At 36.2% G+C, this 26,081-nt stretch overlaps 1 protein-coding gene across 7 annotated transcripts in view; it reads right to left on the bottom strand.

The window, feature by feature from the left end:
- The window catches only part of adarb1b (adenosine deaminase RNA specific B1b), a 177,908-nt gene that overhangs the window by 44,428 nt on the left and 107,399 nt on the right, over positions 1–26,081 (bottom strand). For 3 of the 7 annotated variants that reach the window (XM_048194548.1, XM_048194547.1, XM_048194551.1), the window contains one exon: positions 21,493–21,541. The exons of 2 other annotated variants lie outside the window; for them this stretch is intronic. The gene's annotated coding sequence lies outside the window, so the exon portion shown is untranslated. Of the gene's footprint in view, positions 1–21,492; positions 21,542–21,622; positions 21,714–26,081 lie in introns of those variants that run through there. 2 more of the 7 variants (XM_048194550.1, XM_048194553.1) reach the window with 2 other exon arrangements.

The raw sequence follows: 26,081 nt of genomic DNA, 5'->3' as shown, positions 1-26,081 counted from the left end.
CATCATAGGAAACGAACACTGGTACAAAATCCATTTGCAAACAGTCCTCGACATCAAACTCCAATAACTGCACAGCAAAACAGAGTAAACTCAGAGTTTGTTTGGACACGCTCCCTTTTAACATGTATACACTACTGTTCAATATTTTGGGGTTGGTATTTTGTAATGTTTTGTAAAGAAGTCTCTCATGCTCACCAATCAAAAATACAGTAAAAACGGTAATATTGTAAATTACTACTACAATTTAAAATAACTTTTCTATTTGAATATATTTTAAAATGTAATTTATTTCTGTTATCAAAGCTGAATTTTCAGCATCAGTGTCACATGATCCTTCAGAAATCATTCTAATATGCTTATTTGCTACTCAAAAAATATTTCACATTATAATTAGTGTTGAAAAAGAGTTGTGCTGCTTATATTTTTGTGAAAACCATGATACATTTTTTTTTTCAGGATCCTTTGGTGAATGGAAAGTTCAAAATAAGTAAGTTTTGATCAATTTAATGAGTCTTTGCTAAATAAAACATTAATTTCTTTCTGACCCCAATGTTTTGAACAGTATAGTACAAGCAAAAAAAAAAAAGAATCAGACTGGAAGTGTTTACATCACATTTTAAAAGAAATCAAACTTCTAAATTGCATGTAAACACATTAACTGGGTAAAAAAGGGCAGCTGCAGATGTGGATTTTCAGTGGCCTTCAGTTAGTCACAAGAGTCATGGTCATTAATAAAACCATTTACATAACATAATTAAGAGGAAACAGAAAGAAAAGCTTCAGCTTCTAAACCTTTCTTTAAAAAAAAAAAAAAAAAAAAGAAGAAGAAGAGATGATTTAGAGGACTCCAGCAGCCTTGAGTTTGTATTTTGCTAATTGTATGCAGTATCCTTGATACTGTATGACCTTGTCTTGCTATCAACAAAAGCAGTGGGACAAACAAGAGAAGAAAATACTTATGCCAAGGTCCTCTATGCTGAGCATTTCTTTCTTTCATGCTGCAATGAAACCTGAACATACAAATACAAATATTACAGAGTCAAGGTTTGGGATTGAAAATAGATTATTTGCATCTCCTAAAGGAAATACAAATGTATCCAAGGCAAAAACCAAAAATAGATAGCACATCCAAGTATCTGCAAAACAAAATGTAAATAGAGCCTGTATACAAAGTGAATCAGGCTAAATAAAGTTACCATGAAATCAAAATGGACAATTCAGATTTTTTATGGGATACTGAGGTATAAATCACATAAATGATTTATCTCTACACATCATTTTTTAAATTAATGCACCCTCAATCTTTAATTAAAATACCTTTCCCTCCCTCTTGAAGCAACATCTCTTTTCTGATGACGTGTTTACTGGCGTGAGGGCGGGACAACCTGTCACTCACATGATATCTACCAATAGCAAACCACAATCATCCAACGGACAAAATCAAGTCCTGCCCTACATTTTTTCTTGTTTTACTCAGATATACATGACAATAGGGAGGAAAAGACTATTGCATCTCATGCCAACTTTAATACTAAAAACTAGCCCTAAACAGAATGTTTGAGAAATATCAATACATAACCACCTTGTAAGCACAGTAACCACAGATGTGTTTTTTTTTTTTTTTTTTTTTTTTGGTAATTGCATTTTCAAGGCTCCAAACATGTTTCCCAAGCCAGTCTGTGAGGTGTCTCTCACTGCCAACATCCACTGCAGGTCAAGGGACCCCGTGCAGGAAAAGTTATCATGAGTGAACGAGCGAGAAAAAGACAAAAAGAGAGAGGGAGAGTGGACGTAGATGGATGGGCTGTGCAAATGGAGAGGGATATGAGACGTGCAAAAGTTCAGCACAGAGCCCAAACCATCATAGCAGCCCCTGTGTGGTCTAACACAGATGGATCGCTCCACAGCCTCAAACAGCCAAGAAGAAATAAGGGCCCCTTTCCAGAATGGAGGAGCATCCACTTCCATTACGGCCCCAGATCTGTATTTTAGAAAAAAGTCAATATTTTCTCAATCTTCCTCTCTCATGGCATTCATTGCTTTTGTTGTCTGTAAAAGGCAAATGTAAAGCAGCTACATAATTGCAAAGCAGATCAATTCATAATAACATAGAAGTCGAGTACCTCATCGTGTACCAACTAGACTACAATGAATTACACTTCCTCATTACGCTAACTCCATGCAGTGTGGGGCGCTCTCAGATGCTTGCTTTGGTCCCTGAAATTGAACAGGCTTTGAAACCAACTTTCAAGACTAGAATAAGAACTTGGGAAATGATAGAAATGTCATAACCTTTATCTTTATATAGACATAACATTTGTATATGTGCAATAATCTAATGGGCAGCAGTCAGTTAGTGTTTCTAGTAGAGGTCGACCGATTGATCGGTTTTGCTGATTAATCTGCACCGATAACTGATTGCTAGAACAATCGGTTATCTGCAAAAAAACATACTGGAAGTTTTTCCGGGTTGCATCCTTTTCTGGAGTGGCTGAGAAGGGTCTGTTGTCATTATAAAGTACAAGAGCAACCTCTAGAGGCGAAATAAATATATATTAAAAATATATATATATATAAAAAAAAATAAAAAAAATCACTGACGCCTTGTGGAGTTTGTTTTGACACGTGAGCCGCAGAGCTGCACACTTTAAATGCTGATTTTAAAAAAAGACAATGAAACAATACAGTACACTACAGTACAGTACATGTTTTCATATCATTATATAGGGCTGGGCGATATAGTAGTTCGTAGCCGTAGTTCACTGACAAGCTATGCAATATCGCGTTCATTATCGCAGATGAATCGCCTTCGATAATGAACGCGATATTGAGTAGCTTGTCAGTGAACTACGACTTTGTCTATTAAATGGCGCTCCATTTGAAAGCAGGTGATGGCGATTTAGCGGTAATCAGGGAACCAGCTTTACTGACGAAATGCGCGTGACAATCGCATGCGATATATCGCCCAGCCCTATCATTATAAAATCATTAGTTTGTTGACAAGATGCTGCATTAGTGGAGAACAGCAGTATTTTTGCCATCAAGGCTGAGAGGATGCTAACATTACTAGTACCTCAAGTGGTTAAAACAAAAACACATGCAAGCCCAACCAAAATGTTTAACGTCACGATTGTTACCATCTATTTGCATTAGTTTATGTCCAGCTGGTTGCTTTTATGCATTTGATATGCAGCGCAGTTGCATATTTAAAGCTAGCGACGTGAGAAAGCAAACTGTATCGTCACTCAACCGACAGAAACATCAATAAATGAGAAACACAGTTCTTTTTCATCATCACCGTAAAGCATATTTTGTTATTTTTATCAGATAATCATCAAGTTTTCTAAAATAGAAGCAAATGAAGTGTGAAAGTATACATACAATATACATGCGTGTCTAATTTCAATGCTATGGCTTTGTGTATGACTGTTTGGATTTATATGAAATGGTAACACTTTGCAATAAGAGTCCATTTGTAACATTTGTTGTGTTTGCTTTCATTCAGTATCCATTTAAAATTCGATTAATCTGTTATTGGCCAGCGTGGTCCAACCTAGTTATTGTTATCGGTAAAATCCACTGTCAGTCGACCTCTAGTTTCTAGGTAAGCTATGGGTTTTTTAATTGCTATTATGTTTTTTTTTTTTTTTTTTTTTACTTTTGGAAATGTTCTCAGATTTTGTAAAATTCTCCCAATTTATTACTGTTTTTTGTGCAAAAAATTTCACTTTATAAATAGAGGAAAACTGATGTGACAAAAGAATCAAGATTGTGCCTTCCTATGGTTTTTGGAGGTGTCCTCCCACTGCACAAACTAGTCTTTCCTCAAACATGGCTCCAGAGTCTCTCTTCACCTGGTTCTGCACCCACATAATGATGCTTAATGGACTACACGTGCGGCAGACGCTGGCCGGCCGAGCACCTAATGAGGAGGGGTCCCTGCAGATGGGGCAGGCTGTCGCTCCACCTGATTAGAACTGATGGGCCGGGCATGTTAGGAAGACGAGCGCGGCCACCTTAGAGCGGTCCCCGAGTAGCCGACCCCCCCCCGAATGACTGCCGCCATGGCAACCAGGCACTGTTGAGAACATCCAGCTCCATTATTGAATTTCATCACTTTAATGACCAATAACAGATTTGAATTAGTCTGCCAACACTCATTTTTACCTCGACGCAAATTACAGGGTTTTTAGACCGCAGACACATTTAGGAGTTCCTGAACAAAAGCTCGCGACGAGACACTTTGATAAAGTGGCTTCTAATATGTGGGGTTTGATAAATGAAGCCGCTGTCAAAACGGGAACAGCAGCTGCCAGACGTGTACCTGCAAAGACCTCATGCTAGAAAACCACTAGGAGCGACTACGGCCAACACAAGAATTTATTAAATACAAACTCTATTAAAGCTCATGATGAAATATATTATGTGACTATGGGCTTATTAACAGCAATGGACAAACTAGATTTTCACATTTCTGAACAAAACTTGTGTTGCGTAACTTGTTTGGGACGTAGAACCTGGAAGCGCTGCAACGAAATGGCATAACAGAATGATGGGGAGACACAAATTTGTTGATTAAAGTTGTTTTTTTTTCCTTTTGTTTTTGCGAACAAAAAGTATTCTCGTCACTTCATAACATCAAGGTTGAACCACTGTAGTCACGATGACTACGTTTTTACTACTTTTCTGGACCTTGAATGTGGTAATTTCATTGCTTTCAATGGAGGATAAAAAAAAAAAAAAAACCCTCTCAGATTTCATCAAAATTATCTTAATTTGTGTTCCGAAGATGAACGAAGGTCTTAAGGGTGTGGAACAACATGAGGGTGATTAATTGACAGTGTTGGGCACGTTACTTTAAAAAGGTAATTGGTTATAGTTACTTCTCACAAATAGTATCGGAGTTAGTAACTGAGTTACATCATTATAAAAGTAACTAATGCGTTACTTTAAAAAAAAAAAAAAAAATATGTCAAATAACTTGAAAGACCCCATTACTAAATATAAGTCTAAGAATAATTAATTCTTGATCCGACTCGTGACTCATGATCCGCTCTTGCTTTTGAAATTTCTATGTACTGTACAATATGTGTTGGTAGCCATTAAAGAAAATGTCGTTTCATATACATGTTTAAATAGTCCTATGTTATGTTTTAAATTCATTTACTTGATTATGAAAAGTGAAGAGCATGAGTAAGATGCATCATAAGATGCGCAATATATCAGGAGACATGGGGTGTGTCAGACATGATTTTGACCACTTCATTAAGTTTTGTTTTATAGAATGCCTCTCTTTAAAGTGAATTTCATTTTGTAAAAATTGTATCTTAATTTTAATCAATGTTTCATCAACCAATTGCCTGGATTTAATAAATAAGAAGCACATTTAGCAGGCAATATAATCATGGATGCGCGGGCGCGATCACTGGCGCGTGAACTGGAGCGTGACTTATAGGCTAAATGAACCGAAACTCAGCGTATAGGCTGCTTGCCTCGCAGACATGAGAAATATGTCTATAGAAAGCTTGAAATGTCTACTTTAAAACAAAATAATTAAAAAAGAAAAGAGTCTACTCTGATTATGTAATCCGAATGAAATGTGCATTTTCTCTATAGGCATATCCAGAACATGCGGAGATGATGAGAGTCAGTAATGTCAACTTCATCTTTGCAGCCGACACCGTTTCAGAAAACATTACTTTATTAATAAACAATTAAAATGTCTCCTTGCGGTTTTTTGTCATATTCATAATCATTACTTTTGCCGGTTCTTAAGCGTTAAGCGTGAGCTTGAGTGCATAGCCTATTATTACATAAACGCTCATTATTAGTTTATTCTCTCCAGTATTTAAGAAATTAAATAAATATATATGTGATTAGTCAACTAATGGCTTAAAAAGCTACTAGTCGACTAGAAAAACTTATTTTACATATTTTCGATCCAGCATGCCACAAAGGGTATTCTGGCTTGAGCTCGCGCTCAGCTCGCATGCTCTGACACACACACACACACACACACACACACACACACACACACACACACACACACACACACACACACACACACACACACACACACAGACAGACAGACAGACAGAGCATTGTACACTCTAAAAAATGCTGGGTTAAAAACAACCCAAGTTGGGTTGAAAATGGACAAACCCAGCAATTGGGTTGTTTTAACCCAGCGGTAGGGTTAAACGTTTGCCCAACCTGCTGGGAAGTTTTATTTAACTCAACTATTGTTTAAAAATTACTGTATTGCTTAATTAAAATTAACCCAAAGTATGTTGGAAATGAACATTTATTAATGGTCAATGAATAATTATTAAACAATAAACATTTATTAAATTGCTTATTAATAAATTTATATTAATAAACTATTAAACTATTAAATTTATATTAATAAAATATTAAAGCTTATTAATAAACATTCACCTTTCGTCTATTATTGTTGCCTCTAATTGCATCTGATTTTTAATTTCCCAACTATTTTGGGTTCATTTTAAGCTAGCCATATAGCAATTTTTAAACAATAGTTGGTTTAAATAAAACTACCCAAACATTTAACCCAACCGCTGGGTTAAAACAACCCAATCGCTGGGTTTGTCCATTTTCAACCCAACTTGGGTTGTTTTTAACCCAGCATTTTTTAGAGTGTACATTATTATCAGTTCAAAATTATATTTGTGTATGACTAACCACAGCACACACCAGAGAAAAATCTTTGCAGGTCCTATGAGAGAGAGCTTACTCAGATGAAAACCGCTTCAGTGAGCTCAATTATAGTAACGCGGAATTTTTTGTACGCGGCATCATTGTAACGAGAGAAAAAGTAATTCGTTTGATTACTCGTTACTGAAAAAAGTAACGGCGTTAGTAACTGAGTTTATTTATAACGTCTTTATTCCCATCACTGGTAATTAATGACACAAATTTCATTTTTGGGTGATCTAACCTTTTAATAAAACATATAGATACTGATCCTGATGAATAGAATGAGCATCACATCAATGTACCACTTTGTACCACATGTAATTTATTGGTACTTTTTGGTAATTTCATGGCTTACTAATTTGACTACTAACTATTTCTTTTGCTGTTTATAGTGAAGTGAGATACAGTGCACCTCCGCATTTGTGCTTGCCATTGAAGAGTGTGCGTCACAAGCACAGTATAAAGTCTGACTCTAACAGGACAGTAAATTTGTTTTTTCTGAGGTGAGAGACTTTTTATTTAGCAACAAGTTATGAAAATAACATTAAAATAGTGACACTGACATATAGCCTGACAACATTTCATCTGAGTGTAGATACTGAATCAAGGCAACATGTTTTTCTTAGGCACTCTTTACTTAAACTGCATCTGACAGAAGAGTCAACAGCTCTCAAGCACATCTTTCAAAATAAGTCTTGCATCAGTAAAACATTTAGAATTACATTTGTTGTTGTTGTCTTTTCTTTGACTACTCTGTGATCCACTCAAAACAGTCTTGCGACCAAAGGGGTTGAGAAACACTGATCTAGAGCATTGCTTTCTAAGAACAACAATAAAATATGAACAGTGGGCGACATGCATTTATATATATATCAGTGGCGGCTGGTGCAAAAAATATTTGGGGGGGGGGGGGGGGCGCAAAAAAAAAAAAAAAAAAAGTTAGAAATGCAGGAATGAATAGGCTAATTGTTAAATAACCATTTAACAAGTGACATAATAATGTATCTATCTAAAACATGGAAAATTCAGTATTTAAAGCATGCCATAGGGCTGAGATCTAAAAAAAAAAAAAAAAATCTGTATTTAGTTAAAAAAAAAAATTTAAGATCCTGCCCAATATTGTCCTAGAAACAATGTTCATATTGAAGGCTATGAAAAAACATGAATGTAACTGTGTAGTATATGCTATAAATTATGTGCAAAAAAGGGGTCAAATCACATACAGCCTAGGCTACATTCTAAAATTGTACCTTTACAATCTAAAAACAAAATGTTTTTTGAAGCAGAAATTAAATACACTAAACTAAAAATGAAAATAAATAAAAACAAAAGAACAGACTAATAATTATTATTATTTTAATTACCCTACAATAGTCACTTTACACAGTTACTGCTATTGTACAAATACACTTAGTTGTAGGTTCGAAATTCTCCATATGACATAATTATGTTCGCCAACAAAAACAAATTTTCAACAAATATTTTGAGCAGAATGTATTTTACTCAGATTGAACTCCGTCTGTTCGGCGCGCGGCGGCGCTCGTTCACGGAAGTTTGTGCTTGCTGAAGGCTCGTCCACGCCTGACTGCACAATGGAAATATTTTCCCGACTTTCTAACTTTTACAGATGGAGAATATGTCTGTCAAATGTAAATTATGCACTGAGGAAATTATTAAATGTCACTTCAGCTTAAAAAAAAATGATTAATAGAGGTATGTTTGTTTCCACCAATCGCTGCACAAGTTAAGGTTACGTATGATGACGAAAGCACGTTAGTGCGAGCCCTCCCGGAACCCATAGAGATTGCGTTGCAGCGCCTGCAGTTCGGAAAAAAAAAAAAAATCTTTGAATGGAAGTCTATGGGAAAAAAGAGGCGGTACTCCACAGAGCGTGACTCGACGCTGATTGGACTATATCCAGAGGCTGAACAAACAGCCTAGCAGTGACAGCTAGCGTAACTCTGTGGTTGAGTGTGATTGAAAAATCCGTCCCTTTCTCACTTTGGTGGTGCGTCGCCCTATTGCCCTAATGAAGAAACCGCCCCTGATATATATATATATATAAAATGTGTGAGATAAATATATAATCTATTTAAATAAAATCTATTTAAGACATTGTTTTTGAAAGCATCACAGTACCAAAAATAATTTTGTCAGAATACATTTTACTTTTGAATGGAGAAAGATGTTTTTTGTCCCCAGAACCGTGACCCCTTGTGTGGGAGGGTAGGGATTGACGTGGCATCTTGAAGCATGACAAATTGCTTCAAAATCTTGGTTATGAGCACAGATGATCCCCTGGAGCTTATATCCAGCTCTGTGTGCGTGTTTAATCCTCAGCTATCCTAACCTACACTGGACAGACAGAAAGTTTGCTGGCCTCAGCACTATGTATCATCCTGTCTTTTTGTGCTTTGGCTCTCTCTCTCTCTCTCTCTCTCTCTCTCTCTCGGCTCGTCTCCTTCCCTGCCTATTTTCCTCGCCTCAGCGGCCCCGCTGCTCACAACAGATGACTATCACTGTACTCCTAATTCAAGGCCAGGTCAGTTACTCCAATATCCACGGGGAGGAAGGCAGCGCTGGGTGCGTGTACATGCCTGAGTGGATTAGCCGGTGAATTTTACAGCCGGTGGCTGGGTTATTAACAGCTCTGAAGGTAACAGTGATGGACAGGCAGGAGCGCTGAGCATCTGAAACATCACAGGGAGATAAGACAGACGGACGGGCGGAGAGACAGACAGGACTAACAGACAAGTGCTAATACTGTCAACAATGTCTGAACCCTTTCCCCAATAATCGATGACAAAGACAGAACGAAATGAAAAGACAAAAAATACAAATGAAGGAAAAAACAAAATGCATAAAAGGAAGAAGAAAGAACAAAAAAGAATTGAGAACAAAAAACTAAAAACAACAATAAAATGAATGAACAAAAGATCAAACAAGTGAAAGAACAAGACAACAAAATAAAAGATAATGAAAGAATAAATGAAAAAACAAATGAAATAAAATGAAAATCAACATAAGAGAACAAACGAATAAGAACAAGGACAAAGAAAAAGAATGTGAGCAAAAAGGACAAAAAATAAAATAATGAACAAAAGAACAAGAGAAACAAAGAATTACAGGAAAAGAATAAGCGAAAAAGACAACAGACTGAATGAAAGAACGAGAAATAGAAGAACAATTGAAAAGCAAAAAAGGGAGGGGGAGGAACTAATGACAGAAATACAAAGACTGAAAGAAAAAAATCAAAAACAAAAGACAGGGAAGACGAACGAGAGGAACTAATGGAATTAATGAAACAAAATACAAATGAAGGACAAATGCATAAAACAAAAATGAAAATCAAAAAGATGAGAATATAATGAACAAAAGAACTAAAAAAATAATCAAATAAAAAAAGAATAAAAGAGAAGGACAATAAATGAACAAGAGAACAAAAACAAAAATGCAAGAAATTAAAGGACAAAGATCAAATATGCAGTATAAAGACCATGAAAGAAAGAAATGAGACAAAAAAATTAAGAGAATGAAGGAGTGAATAAGAGCGACAACGAAAACATTAATGAAAGAGAATGGATAAACAGACAAGAGATAGAATGAAAACAAGAACAACAAAATAGAACAAAAAAGTAAAACAAATTGAAGTTGAAAGAAGGGAAATAAAAGAAAAACAAAAGACAAGTTGAAACAAATGAAAGAACAAAAGAATGATTGAACAAAAAGAGCAAATGAAGAAAAGATAACATGTGAAGGACACATGATGAACAAGAGTTTAATCAGCATTCAATTAACCATATGGAAAGAATCAGAGAGAGAGAGAGAGAGAGAGGGGAAGGAGAAGACTGTCTGTGAGAGTTGAGAGTTGGTGGACCGCCTTGAGGGAGTCATTAAATATGGGTGGGCAGCTTGTTTAAGAATTATTTCAGAAACATTAGCAGTTATTCAGACTGCAACCTGCAGTTAATGAGCCTGAGAAATGAAGGGATGACAACAGCCACACACACACACACACACACACACACACAACACTACAGATGACTCTTCCTCACTGATCCAGGCTAATTATGTCATCTTAACCATGTGCTGGTGTGACTATTAGACTGGACAGCTGCAGCATTGGGTTGGTCTCTGCTTTCCAACGGCATTAGCTAATTCAATCGATATGCAAAGAAAAGGTTAATGCTATCACTTTGAGAACTGCTCTTTTAATTGCTTTTAATTATGAATTAATTGCCCGATTGACTGAGTATTACCAATTCAGTTACTATGTAAACTTAATACATTTCATAAGATGTCATTATTTTTATTTGCTACAATGGTCAGATTTTTCAGGTTGTGGTTGAGCAACAAACATGTTTATAAAAATTAAGTCCAATATCCAGTTTAATGGACATCTGAAGAATCTAAAGAGAGATGTAAAGCTGCTGTGTGTGTTCATATAGCTCATAAAGTGAGGAGAGCAATGGTGATTTTCCCCAGATACACCATTATCAGACTGCACACGTTCCATTCACTCCATCAGAGAAGCTTCATTTGCTCCAGTCTGCTGGCTAGGCAGAAAACTCTCCTCCACATGTCATCAGTGGCCCACTGGAGAGGGTTAAATGACATGGGAGACACAGGTATCTCAATTATATCCCTGATGCTTAAATTTACATACTCCTTGCTTAGTTTAGCATTTTTATATAATATTATTTATATAATATTATAGTTATTTATTAGGGGTGTGACGAGACCAGTATCTCACGAGACGAGACGAGACTCGAGATTGAGTTCACGAGACGAGACAAGATGGCGAAATACATGACTAGAAAAAATATTCTGCAGGTGTATTTGAAATGTTTTAACTAATCATTTTGTAATGAATGTCATTTCAGTTCTACTTTCTGAGACTGAATTATCATATGCAGTAAAAGACAACAATACTCAAGTAATGTAAAAGGTTTTGCCACTAACTCAACTGACTGACTTCCCTCCTGTGTGATTTCAGTCTCTTCAGACCTTACTGTACATGAATTATGAGCTTCTACAGCTTTTGACCTCCTAACTGAACTCCTTTCCTCAAACTGATCACAGAAATAAAAACAGTATAAATAAAAATGGTAACACTTTACAATAAGGTCTCATTTATTAACATTAAATGTATTAACCAACATCAACTAACAACAAGCAATATATTTGCTACAGTATTTATTAATCTTTGTTAGTTGATAAAAATAGTCATTCATTGTTAGTTCATGATAGTTCACAGTGCATTAACTAATGTTAACAAATGAAACCTTATTGTTTGTACTAGTAAATAATAAGAAGAGAAAACTGTTATTCATTTTTATGGTAACACTTTACAATAAGTGCAACCATAATCGCACTCTCTCAATATTCAAAGATCAAATAAGACCAAATTTTTCTTTGATACAGAGCTGAGAGATGGTTACAACTACACTGCCCAGCCTAAAATAGCTTTCATATTGAGAGATATCTGTATTCATCAGTGAGCCGCTTTCAAAATGCGGGGTATTGAAATCACGTTTGAATGCGCGCGCGCGTTTACTTTCACTTTTAAACGGTCGCGCGTACTCTGTAAATATGGAGCGGCGGCGACCGTTATCCAACTGAATTAAATGTTTTTTTTTTATTTAAATACAAAGCAAAACGACAGTGGAGGCATAATGTAAACGTAGCGGTGGCATATTCTTTCCTAATCATCCTAACACTCTGTCATGGCAACATCACGAGACTACTTTTCGCCTCGACGAGAAATCTCGTCACAGTTTAGTCTCGCGAGATCTCGTGCCACGAGATCTCGTCACACCCCTATTATTTATATATAATTTATATATATATTTTTAATACAAATATTTCATGTAATATTTACAGTATCTCACAAAAGTGAGCACCCCTCACAATTCAGCAACCGTTTTAGTATATCTTCAAGCGACAATACTATAGAAATGAAAATTGTATATACTTTAGAGTAATCGATGTGCTGCTTGTATAGCAGTATAGATTTACTGTCCTCTAAAAATAACTCAACATACAGCCATTATTGTATGACTGGCAACAAAAGTGAGTACACCCTAAGTGAACATGTGAAAACTGTGATCAAAGTGTCAATATTTTGTGTGAGCACCATTGTTACTTAGCCATGCCTTAATCTTCCTGGGCATGGAATTCACCAGAGCTTCATAGGTTGTTGCTGGGATCCTCTTCCACTCCTCCATAATGACATCACAGAGCTGCTGGATGTTAGACACATGGCGCTTCTCCACCTTCTGCTTGAGGATGCCCAACAGGTGCTCAATAGGGTTCAGGTCTGGAGGTTCAGGTCTATATACAAGTTTCATTTCTATAGTATTGTCCCTTGAGAAGATATACTAAAATAGTTACTGAAATGTGAAGGGTGTACTGACTTTTGTAAGAGACTGTATATATTTAATTTCAGGTTTATTTCAATAAACAAATGATTTTTTTCTTAGATATGAAGCATCTACAGAGAAGCATTCTTTTTTTTTTTTTTTTAACGTGCCGTAGAACGTCTTTTTAAAAGATGTAATATAAGTCTAAGGTGTCCCCTGAATGTGTGTGAAGTTTCAGCTCAAAATACCCCATAGATTTTTTTTAATTCATTTTTTTAACTGCCTATTTTGGGGCATCATTAACTATGCGCAGATTCAGGCTGCGGCCCCTTTAAATTCTCTTGCTCCCCGCCCCCGGAGCTCACGCTTGCCTTAAACACCATAAACAGTTCACACAGCTAATATAACCCTCAAAATGGATCTTTACAAAGTGTTCGTCATGCAACATGTCTAATCGCTTAAGTATGGTATTTATTTGGATGTTTACATTTGATTCTGAATGAGTTTGATAGTGCTCCGTGGCTAAAGCTAACATTACACACTGTTGGAGAGATTTATAAAGAATGAAGTTGTGTTTATGAATTATACAGACTGCAAGTGTTTAAAAATGAAAATAGCGACGGCTCTCTCGTCTCGGTGAATACAGTTAGAAACGATGGTAACTTTAACCACATTTAACAGTACATTAGCAACATGCTAACGAAACATTTAGAAAGACAATTTACAAATGTCACTAAAAATATCATGATATCATGGATCATGTCAGTTATTATTGCTCCATCTGCCATTTTTCACTATTGTCCTTGCTTGCTTACCTAGTCTGATGATTCAGCCGTGCACATCCAGACATCCTGCCCTTGTCTAATGGCTTGAACATGAGCTGGCATATGCAAATATTAGGGGCGTACATATTAATGATCCAGACTGTTATGTAACAGTCAGTGTTATGTTGAGATTCGTCTGTTCTTCGGAGGTCTTTTAAACAAATGAGATTTACAGAAGGAGGAGGAAACAATGGTGTTTGAGACTCACTGTATGTCATTTCCATGTACTGAACTCTTGTTATTTAACTATGCCAAGGTAAATTCAATTTTTAATTCTAGGGCACCTTTAAAATAAAAAATAAAAATAAAATATGAGAACAAAATAATGCGATAAAACATCTTCAAGATTCTGCAAGGTGGTGTAAACTAATGAGCAGAACTGTGTATAGATTCTCAACTTGGACTTCTATTTACACCTATTTGAACACCCACAATGTGATTTTTATGATTTTCAATGCCACACCATATCCTCACAGCACGTTCATTACTACCACCAATGCTGCAGGATTCATGAGTGATGCAAAGCCCCTAAAGTTCCAAAGATAACTTGGAGCCAGCTCAACGTCAGGCTTCAACCACACTGAGAGACGACGCCGACACAATGTGGCCCAATCAGGCCCGTGAGTGAGGGAATTACATTAGCAGATGACTTCTTAAAGAGAATCATGCCTCCGTTTTCTGCTTTCCTTCGGCATCCTGCCCCAGATAAGAGGAGGAGACAAACTCACGGGTTTGACAAAGCCGCCTTAAGTTGCCAGGCCGCATTAGGGGGTGTGAGGCATGCTGAAAACGCCACTTCAGCAGCGGAGGATTTGCTTGGATGACAGGTCTCAGTTCTCAACCCGCACAGCACAGAATGTAAAGGCAAACGGTGAATGCTTGGATAATACCTCTAAACTCACACCTCAGCAGCTGCCGCCACACCTCCTGCCTGGGTTTATCCGCACACTGCCTGAGTGCGACACCCAATACCTCACCCCGCTCCTGGACAGGTGGAGAAACGTGCAAGCTGTGCTCCAAAAACTAGTGAGCTGCCTATTTGGACAGCATTTTAAGGCACCCAGGACTGTTGTTTTTGAATATTACAAGTTCTGGTGAGGAAAAGAATATCATGTCTATTCTCAGAACAAACATAAAGCAAACACAAAAGAACTATATTCACATGAGCATGTTTAAACTAAAGGATTTTCATTGATTTGATACGCTACTCCAAATAGGAAGAACAGACATGCCAACTAGTTACCTGATGCAGACTAATATACACAATAGCTGAAGCGGATTGATATCGTCTTGCGAGGTTTGCGTAAGGTAACGTCAAAATAAGCAGGGCAGTTTGAATAAAGTCTAGAAAGTCATAAATATATTTGTTGCAGAATGCTGAACCATGACCCTAAAACACTGATACAAACCGAACCGTGAGTAATTTGAACCTTTACACCCCTAATATACACACATACTGTATAGTGCCCACTAAACACTTAAACCAAGTACTGTAACTTTCCAAAGTAGGACAGAATTATTACACACGTTAACTAAAAAAAGATGAAAACTTCCAAAAAGTCCTCAAGGCAGATTTGGGTCAAAGAAGCTGAAATGTAAATCTCAAACCGACATTCACAAAACTTTGATTCCATTACCTACTGCAAAAAGCAGCTAATTAACTTTACCATTTCTATACACACTTTGGTTCTTCATATAAAATAAGATGACGGTGCAGAAAAGAAAAAAATAGCCTTTAAAATAATGTTCCCATTTTAAATAAGATTTCACACCTAAAAGGACCCATAAAATTACATTTTAAAAAAGAAAGGAGTTATTAAGCCAGTTAAAAGTTGCTGAAAGCGATATTTCCTAACTTAGACCAAAACACCACCTTCATATAACATGACTGACAGGGAGAGAGTGCCTTCGTTTTTGCTCTTGACAGCTGTCAAAGAGACAAGTGTGACATTTCAGGATCTCAAAATATCTGTCAGAGAGCAGGGACGATCACTGCAGAATACATATATATAGTTTATTAATTCAATAGAATTCACACTTCAGTATGCTTTCAAGCGATCTTTGGTTTTTCTGTTTGTGGCTCATCACCATGGTGATCCATCAGACACACAAGCTGCTCATTCCACGGCAGACTACAACAATTTCAGTGAGAACAGCATCTCACTTCATCCATCCACCTAGACTAACCACAGAAATGTAAATCATTCATAAAACACTGCAAAAATAAATAACTCCTGCAACAAGAAACTGAATCATGCATAAATCCAAACCACATACAAACCACTAAAGAAAATGCTGCATTTGTGAATTTTAATGTCAATGTTATACTATGTGAGCCTAGCCTATGTGTTAAATATATATTAGTCATAATCTTCAGGATATCTGCATGTTCAAGGGATTTAAATTTAAGACCTTTTAGGAAATTAAAAAAGGACTTAAAGATCCTCATCAAGTCATTTAATAGGGGGAAATACATAAAACAAATTTCAATCAGTTTATATACCTTTTAATGGTACAAAAATATTCTGAGTTGGCTTAAAAACTTTGATTTTTCTCAGATGATCTGTAATTTTGACCACATTAATACTCATAACTTACAAAAATATAAACAAAAATACATTAAAGATATAAAAGATGTTAATGTGAGGACTAAAATCAAGCATGATATCCTCTTTATTAGTTCATGGAAAATTAACATCCAAGCCTATTTTAAAAACAAACTGCAGAACCAACTTTAGATACTTTCAAAAACAATATTTAAGACTTGATTATAAATCAAGGAGACTGATAATGTAAGATTATTGGAAAGAGCCTGCAGACACCCTGATATTTCTATATTCTTGTGGCTGAAATCTATTTCTGAACTTATTTACTCAATTTTCATAATTATTAGCAAAGGTACACAGCTGCATTATACAGAAGATCCTAAAACTGTGATACGAGCTTTAGATTTGACCAAGCAGAACAATAAAAAATTACTTTGTTAACTTCACTAGTTCATTTTAAATAATCCTGCAATGATGACGGCACAAATATTGCACACATTCTTTCAATTAATATGGAGTCATGCATAAACATTATAGAAAGACTGAAATAGTATTTTCATACTCCAACAATCTCCGAAAAACCTTATTCTGAAAAGTATACACGTCAACTTCCCTAAAGTATTTCATCCCCACTACTCTGTCTAGAAATGCAAATCACACGCACTGAAGAAAGCGCTGTGTACGATCAAGTTTTAGAAGTCGAAACCCCGATCAAAGATCTCCACCAGGCCCGTTAAAGAAAGGGTTTCTGACCTTTCCGCTCCGACCGCTTCTTGCGTCGCCGCTTGAATCGGGTCCTAACGAGGCAGTAGTAGGCCCCCATGCAGTGCGCGGCGTCCACAACCAGGGCCATGGCCGGTTGACCCTGACACTTGAGTCGGGAGACAGGAAGCTACCTGACTGCACTGTCCTGTGTTTCTGAGCCACTCAGTGAAGGTGTGCGCCGGCAGCCCCCTTCCCTCACTCCACTCTTTCAGCTCTACCACACACAAACACACGCGTGGTCTCCTCCCCCCTCCTCTCCTTTTGGTACTTGGTGAGAGGAGAGAGAGAAGCAGGAAGCTCTGAGGAGAGGACACTAGAAAAGCTTTACAAGGTTAGACAAAGTAAACAGAAACCGCTGGAGACTTCGTGCTGGATTTGTTTTCTCACTTCCCCTTTTCTTTCACGTACCCTGCTATTTTACCTGAGGCAAGAGCAGTCTGTTCTCGCCAGTCCAGGTAATGACATCACCAAACCTTCAGCCAATCAAAAGCATGGGTTCCGTTCTTCACATGGCCAAAAAACACATTTATTCCCCTGACATCCTTTCAGCAATAGGATATATAACTTCTTTTTGGTTATATATGATAAAACTGCAATTATTTCATATTTTAATCCCTGTTCCGCTGCAGTAATATATATATACATTTAGTTACTTAAAGGGTTAGTTCACCCAAAAATGAAAATTCTGTCATTTATTACTCACCCTCATGCCGTTCAACACCCGTAAGACCTTCGTTAATCTTCGGAACACAAAATAAGATATTTTAGTTGAAATCCGATGGCTCCGTGAGGCCTTCATAGGGAGCAATGACATTTCCTCTCTCAAGATCCATAAAGGTACTAAAAACATATTTAAATCAGTTCATATGAGTACAGTGGTTCAATATTAATATTATAAAGCGACGAGAATATTTTTGGTGCGCCAAAAAAACCCAAAATAACGACTTATTTAGTGTTGGCCGATTTCAAAACACTGCTTCATGAAGCATCAGAGCATTATGAATCAGCGTATCAAATCATGATTCAGATCGCGTGTCAAACCGCCAAACTGCTGAAATCACGTGACTTTGGCGCTCCGAACTGCTGATTCGATACGCTGGTTCATTATGCTCTGAAACTTCCTGAAGCAGTGTTTTGAAATCGGCCATCACTTTATAAGTCGTTATTTTGATATTTTTTGGCACCAAAAATATTCTTGTCGCTTTATAATATTAATATTGAACCACTGTACTCACATGAACGGATTTAAATATGTTTTTAGTACCTTTATGGATCTTAAGAGAGGAAATGTCATTGCTCCCTGTGAAGGCCTCACGGAGCCATCGGATTTCAACTAAAATATCTTAATTTGTGTTCTGAAGATGAACGAAGGTCTTACGGGTGTGGAACGGCATGAGGGTAAGTAATAAATGACTGAATTTTCATTTTTGGGTGATCTAACCCTTTAAAAGGTCCAATATGTAACTTTCTCTGTTCAAAATTAACAATTTAAATAAAGAGCCAATACATCAATCCTTCATCCAAAACATGTTTTTGTCTTACCCTGGTTCACTATGGTAAGCCTACTGTAAATAACTCATTTGATTTGCAAGAACTCAAAATAAAAAAAGTTAATTAACTAAATCTTTTATGTTGGCTAACTTTGTATGAGTTAGCCAACTCAGTACTTCAAGTTAGGAGCAATTAACATGTACGAGTACTACAAACTCAAAACTTGATAGTTCTGCATGCTTAAAATTGGGAACATCATAACTCAAAAAATTTGATGTAACCGATTACCTCAAATTTGAGTTGGCCCAACTTATTTGAGTTTACAGTGAGTGTTTATATTTTACTTCACAGGAAACTGCATACATACGTCACTCATCTGTGAGTGTCTTGTCATATCCGTACATAGAATAAAGTTGCTCCAGCTATGCTGGCGCATGTACGGTGTTGGAGTGGCATAAGTTAGTTGTCACAATGAGTGAGAAAGGTTGACATGAACCATGCTAAATCTCAAACCTATGGGAAATCACCCACTTTGAAAACACACCAAACAGAGGAGAGTCGGCTGGCAAAAACAGAACACGACAGAGCTCGTAATAAAACAAGAATCAACATTGGTTTGGCTTTTCAAAGATGGCAAACTGAGAACTGAGGGATTTGAAATGTTGTGAAAGTGACATGGAGATGCAGTATTTTATTGAACAGATAAATTGCCATATGTAGCTGTCTAACAGAGTTCATTGTAAATCATTTTCTATTGTGAAGGGTCATATTTATCCGAGGGCCAAAAGTTACATAGTGGAAAAAAAATAATAATAATAAAATAAAAAAAATATATATATGTGGCTTGCATCAATTTCTCTTAAAATCACCATGGACAGCCAGATGGAAAGAAAGATGGTGGTAAAATTTGGGGGATGTGGGAATCAGGATGTGCTCTCATTTTTTATAGATATTTTTTAAGTAGCTAAGATGGTAAAAGAAAACATCAGAGACTTAATATATTCTCACTCACTTTCAGCTCCCCCCGTATGTCTAATACTTCTTAGAAAACACACATTCATGCAACTTCTGAAGAAGCTCAGAGCTTATATTTGATGTTGGGCAACAGGGAATCTGTGAAAATGGATTTAAATGTGCAATATTTCCAAAGCAACCAGCCAAATAGGAGTTCGGTTTTAAACCAGCCCTGATATTAAATGCAACAGCTGTTTAGAGCAATTAAAGAAATCTTTAATCATTAAGCAGTCTAGATCTACTCACTTGCTCCATATCAGCTCATGTTCAGTTTCAGCCTGAAGATCTAGAAGTAACTAACGCCATCATGAGGCCAAAGCAAACCATTGCACCTTATCCAGTAATATTACTACACAGAAAATGCCCAATAAACCACACACACATTCAGTCACAACTATTCAAAATAAATAAATAAGAATAAATAATAATAAATCAAGATTTTAGTACATTAACACATCCAATGATATTTCAGACTGCATCTATAAACAGCCCAAGCATTATTTTTATAACCTTTGGAAATGGCAGCAAATTTTCATTAGATTCTGCACATAAAAAGCAAGATGGTAGCTGCTCTGTAATTTATCCAGTAAATTTACATGTTGCCACATCTGAACACTGAAGCAGAATGTGTGAATGAAGATGTCACAAGGGCAAAAGGAGCTCTCCAGCACCCTCTAATGGAATAAGGTGGAACTACAGCAGTACCTCAAAGACATTTCAAATGCAATGACTGTATGAATACAAACAAGCAAAATTTACCTGACCTACCCACTGAAATTATTGACCTGGGCAACACACTACAGACACCCCATCAGTAAACAACAACTGGGGTTCAATACTGAACCACTATGCAAACAAGTTAAAAAAAAAAAAAAAGTTTACACACATACACTACTGTTCAAAAGTTTGAGGTCAGTAAGAAAACAAACAAACGACAACAAAAACCATTAAAAGGATAGCTCACCCAAAAAATATCTTCAAAAAATATCATAAAATATTCTTCAAAATATCTTTTGTGTTCAACAGAAGACCGAAACTCACACAGGTCTGGAACAACGTGAGGGTGAGTAAATGATGACAATTTTCATTTTTGGGTGAACTATCCCTTTAATAATTCCACAAGGATGCATTAAATTGGCCAAAAGTGGCACTAAAGACATTTATAATGCTGCAAAAGATTTCTGTTTCAAATAAATGCTGTTCTTTTGAACTTCGTTCATCAATAAATATCACACTAAAATATTAAGCATCACAACTGCTTTCAACATTGATAAGAAATGTTTACTAAGCACCAAATTAGCATATAAGAATGATTTCTGAAGGATCACGTGACACTGATGCTGAAAATTTAGCTTTGCTAGCACAGAAATAAATTACATTTTAAAATATATAACAATGGAAAGTGTTATTTTACATAGTAATATTTATTCACAATATTACCGTTTTTATTGTTTTACTATATATTTTTTTTCTTATTCAGACATTAAACAAAATCCTACATTGATTAATAGATTACAGAATGATAGCATATAACATTAAATTCAGTAAACGCTATATGTATACCGAATACTGAAAAAAAATTCTATACTGAATCCGTACATGAACTGTCACAACTCACACTGCCTGAACTCCACTGAAGAGCAGCACATTGTTGCTTTGGTCAAGAATCAAAATTTGCCAAAATGATTATTTCATATGCATATCACATACTCTTTTATTACAGGTATATTGCAGAATCCCACACAAGACTAGAGGAAATCAGAAGATACACACCTGGGTTTCCACTTGCTGTCAGAGAAGCACTCCTGCTTGATCACCTAGACTGCAAAGACACAAGAAAGAAAACAGAAATAATGATTTTAACTCCAGCATTTTCAAATAAACCACTACCTAAAGTTTCTACCTTTGTGTAAAAGCGATATTCCACATCACTTCAAAGACACATTATCCACCACTCGCATGCTGCCAGTAGCATTTAGATGCAATCTCCAGCTACTGCAGATTTAGTTTCAATCCCCTGTCACGTCATCAACTTTCCAAGCTACTGAGAGTCTAAAAACTTTCACCTGCAGGTGAACACCGCAAAAACATGACCTAACGGCTGTGCTAAACGCATCAGGTGACGTGTCGCAAGCACAAGAACAATATGACCTCAGCTGTAAATGTCCCTCATAAAAGCAGAAGAGGAAAAATAACAGTCCCTCGATCCAAAGGCCTAGCCAAGCAGAGGGAGGAATGGCCTGGAATCAGAAGGGAGTGAGGGAGATGCAAAATGATGAAAAGGAAAATAAAGAAGGGTGATAATGTCACAATAACAGCCAGTCATATTTGCAACCAGAAACACTGAAAGGAAGGAGCTTCCTTCCTATACGCTCCTTAAATCACTGTTTGAATCACTAGGAAGATCTGTGGAGCAAAAGCAGCAGCAGGACGCTTTATAGAGGACAAATAAAACAGCAGTCCAATAAAAACAGTGGCCGGCCAAAGCTGTAGCATGTTTCTTTAACCCTGACTGCCTGTTCACTGAGGATGGTTTGCATCAGTGCTGAATCTACAGTGGCACAGCATAAAATACATATATTTTACTTGAGCTGTGAGTTTCCAGGGTGAATTAAACGCTATAAGAGAAAAAAATAAATAAAAAATACAGTATCTTTCTACTTCACCTTTCTTCAAGTGACTGCATACAAACTTAAACAGATAGTTCATCTAAAAACAATTCTGTCATGTTCTCTCCCTCATTTCGTTTTTTGGCCATACAATCAAGTCAAGTTCTTCAAAATATCTTCTTTTGTGTTATACATTATACAAAATAGACATGAGAGTGAGTAAATGACAATTTTTTTTATTGAATTAAGAGAAAATTAAGAACCTTTTAAGAGCTGGTTCTTCTAAAAAAAATAATTTTAAGTCTGAAATCAGTCTAACTAATTACTTACTGAATTTGTCGTCATAAAAATGAATATCATACAAAAAAAAATGTCCCGGTGAAAATCAAGCAAAAAGGAAGAAACAGTCATTATTATCTGGATTGCATCACATTTGATTGTTCAAACATGTTTTCGATGTACTCAATTTTTGCCTAAATCATTCTAACTCTCAAAATAATCATTTAAAAATAACTAGCACAATTGTAATTCTTGTGGCTCAAGTGGTGCTAGAAAAGCAAAGACATTTTGGATTAAAAGCATCTGCTAAATTAATATCTGCTAAATTAAAATGATTGTAAAGCGTCCTTGAGTCTGCAGAAAGGCGCTATATAAAAAATAAAAAAAACATTATTATTATTATTATTATTATTATTATAAATGTATAATCTGACCAATATCACTGACACGTGTATCCTGAGAAAATCACTTTTTTGACATGACAAGTATGGTGTCCCATTCTCAGAATCTGTGCTCTGCATTTCACCCATCCAATTGTGGGTAATGAGATCGCTGCTCATTCACTCCTCCCACCTGCCGGCACTGAGACTCGAACCCACGACCTTCGGATTACAAGTCCGACTCTCTAACCATTTGGCCACAAACTGCCCCCATACACTGAAAGTGAATGAGGACTAAGGTCCCCAAAAATCTAAAAAAAAAAAAAAGACACAATAATGCATAAGAGTACCATAAAAGTAGGATACTTCTCATGTGCTACTGTATATTATGCACACTGCAGCACTAGTGAATCAACAAATTTTAGTCTATTCCTCACACAAAGCTTTCATATGGCTTCACAAGATTTGAAATATATTGACATTTTTTATAATCTCTGGTCAGCATTTACTTTCATCACTTCAAAATATTTCTATTTGTATTCCACAGAAGAAAGTGATCTTGGTTTGGAATGACACGTGGGTTGTTCTCTCCAGTCAACACTGATACACAGGAGTAAAGTCTGAGGGCACCCCTCACTCCATTTCTTGCAGACACTTTTTTTTATTTATTTTTTTTTTATTTTTTTTAGGACAGCTCAAATTCAGAAAGCGAGTCATGAAGCATAAATCACATCTGTCACTTATGGCCAGCTGAGTTCAGCACAGACTGAAGAGAAGCACTCAGCATCTTTCTGAATCTAACGTCAAACATCAAAGACAGCGGGTCGGGCCACTGGGAAACCAGCAGGAAAGTACACTTCAAAAGTGTGAACTTTTTAAGGTCAGTTGAAGTCTGGACTTTCTTTCCAAGTAAAATGCCTGGTATATTTTAAAAGCACTGTCATTTTAGGTCTTACAAACTCAGTTATCAAGGAATAAGGAGGAAACAGTCACTAATACAGTATATAGATTGCCTCACATTAGATTGTTCAAGCATGTTTTCAATAAATTGTACATCTACATTCAAAAAAATAATGCATTGGCTCAAAAACAACAAAAATAATAACAGTTTGCATCAATTTTGAGTTGACAACTTGTGAATTTACGTTCAACCAACAAGCTTCACTGAGTTAGAGGAACTTAATTTGTAGCATAAACACATTTTTAAGTTGATTACTCAAAAAAATTAAGTCCCTCCAACTACCAGCTTTGTAGCCTTGGAATTAATCAATCTTACCTATTTCAGTTGAAATTAACAGCTATCATCATAGCACATGTTAACATAACATTTAATCTATTATTTTTATTATTATTATGTATTAATTTACATATTATCATGTATATTTAATGAACAAGATATTACTTTTCACTGGCATTAGTGCATTGCTTATAGAGTCAATGTGATGTTTACCTTCATGTATCTATTCTTCAGCACAATGGTGACCAAGAAAACTTGTGGTCAAACATAACAGCATTAAACTACTAAAGGTCTTTTCCTTCACTAAAAACAAATAAATTAACACTTAATCTCAACATTTATTCTCCATATCCAGTCCTATACAAAGCATGCTGGGAACTAGAAATCCACTGCCTAATTTTTGAAGTTATCAAGACAATTTAAATAAGTTACTACAACCTAATTTAAAAAAAAGCCAATTAATGCAGAAATTTGAGTTTAAATTATAATTAAGTTGATATTAAGTTGACGTAATGATCAACATTATGTCAACATAACTCTACAAAATAATGATTGCATCTTAAAAAGGTTTAATTAAAACAATAAATTAGAATTTTTAACTTGCAAGTATCCATTTATTTAAGTTCTGGTAACAGGTCCCCTGAATTACTTTTTAGCATTTATAGTACATCTTAAAAGACACAAATCCTTTTGCTTAAATCCAATATTCAAAGTTGTTAGATCAATTTAAATTCTTATAGCTCAACAGGCACTAGTAAAGCTACTTAAGATAGAAGCATCTGCTATTTTTTTTTAATAATAAAAACATATTTTTGAATTAATAAATGTATAATCCAAAAACAATGTGTTAAGCCAAAAACAAATCATTTTATATAAAATTTCTGATGCAACAACCAAGTTACCAGACAAACAAAGCTATGAGAACAGTGTCTAGGTCACAGGGGGGCGCTGTTGCCCTTTTCTTGCTGGTTCTTGCATCTCCCAAATGGTTTTCTCTCAACAAGCTTCTACTACATATTACAGAGAATTATCAAATCAAACTCATCATACTGTTCAAATAAACACAGAAACCGCTTACATACACTAAGCCAGTGTGACTACCTAAAGACTAAGAAATATTCCAGCCTGGTAACAACGCCTAAAACAATGGTGTAATGTGCTCTCCAAACTGTCCAAGCATCTCTTCAGCCAGTTTCTTCAGGGTCAGATTTATTTCCATTATAGTAAATACATTTTGATGGTTGAGCAACAGCTTTAGGGCTGGAAATGCCAGAGGGCCCCTTACAATTAGGGGGCCACAGCATCAAATGAGATGAAAAGTTTCTACCGCAGAGCAAATAAGCCAGATAGCAGCCATGCAATGCACCGCAATCTGCATTCAAGAGCATTGTGTGACCACAGCTAAAATGTTCAGTGGGGGATCTTTAACCAGCACAGACATTTAGACGACAGGCTCCTCAGTCAGGCTAAATGGGATGAGGGAGTCACGCATGTTTGGATCCGAGGGCCTGAACTTCAGCTGTAGAGGACAAAAGGCTAATTGCAGAAACACTCTTCATTACAACGATAAAATTACTCCTCTGTCAACCCTCGCATTTTTTCAGCGGTCTAAGAAAAGAGGTGATAATAAGCTTTAACTGTCCTGTGCGCTCACTCTTCTTCTTGTGAAGGTATACAGGAATAGTTTACACAAAAAAAAGAAACTTCCCATTTAACAAAGCTCTACATTTTTGGCACATGCAATTTTAGCAACTAGCAGAGCAGGTAAAACATCTCAGCCAATTACAAGCCTTCTCATTTTCGAGTATCACACTTTCTAAGTGGTTTCATAAATCACACACGTTTGCCATGTCTTCA

This window comes from Megalobrama amblycephala, linkage group LG6 (genome assembly GCF_018812025.1).
Source record: "Megalobrama amblycephala isolate DHTTF-2021 linkage group LG6, ASM1881202v1, whole genome shotgun sequence".
NCBI classification, from domain to species: domain Eukaryota; kingdom Metazoa; phylum Chordata; class Actinopteri; order Cypriniformes; family Xenocyprididae; genus Megalobrama; species Megalobrama amblycephala.
The sequence above is the reverse complement of the archived record's forward strand: the minus strand, read 5'-3'. Positions and strand labels throughout refer to the sequence as shown.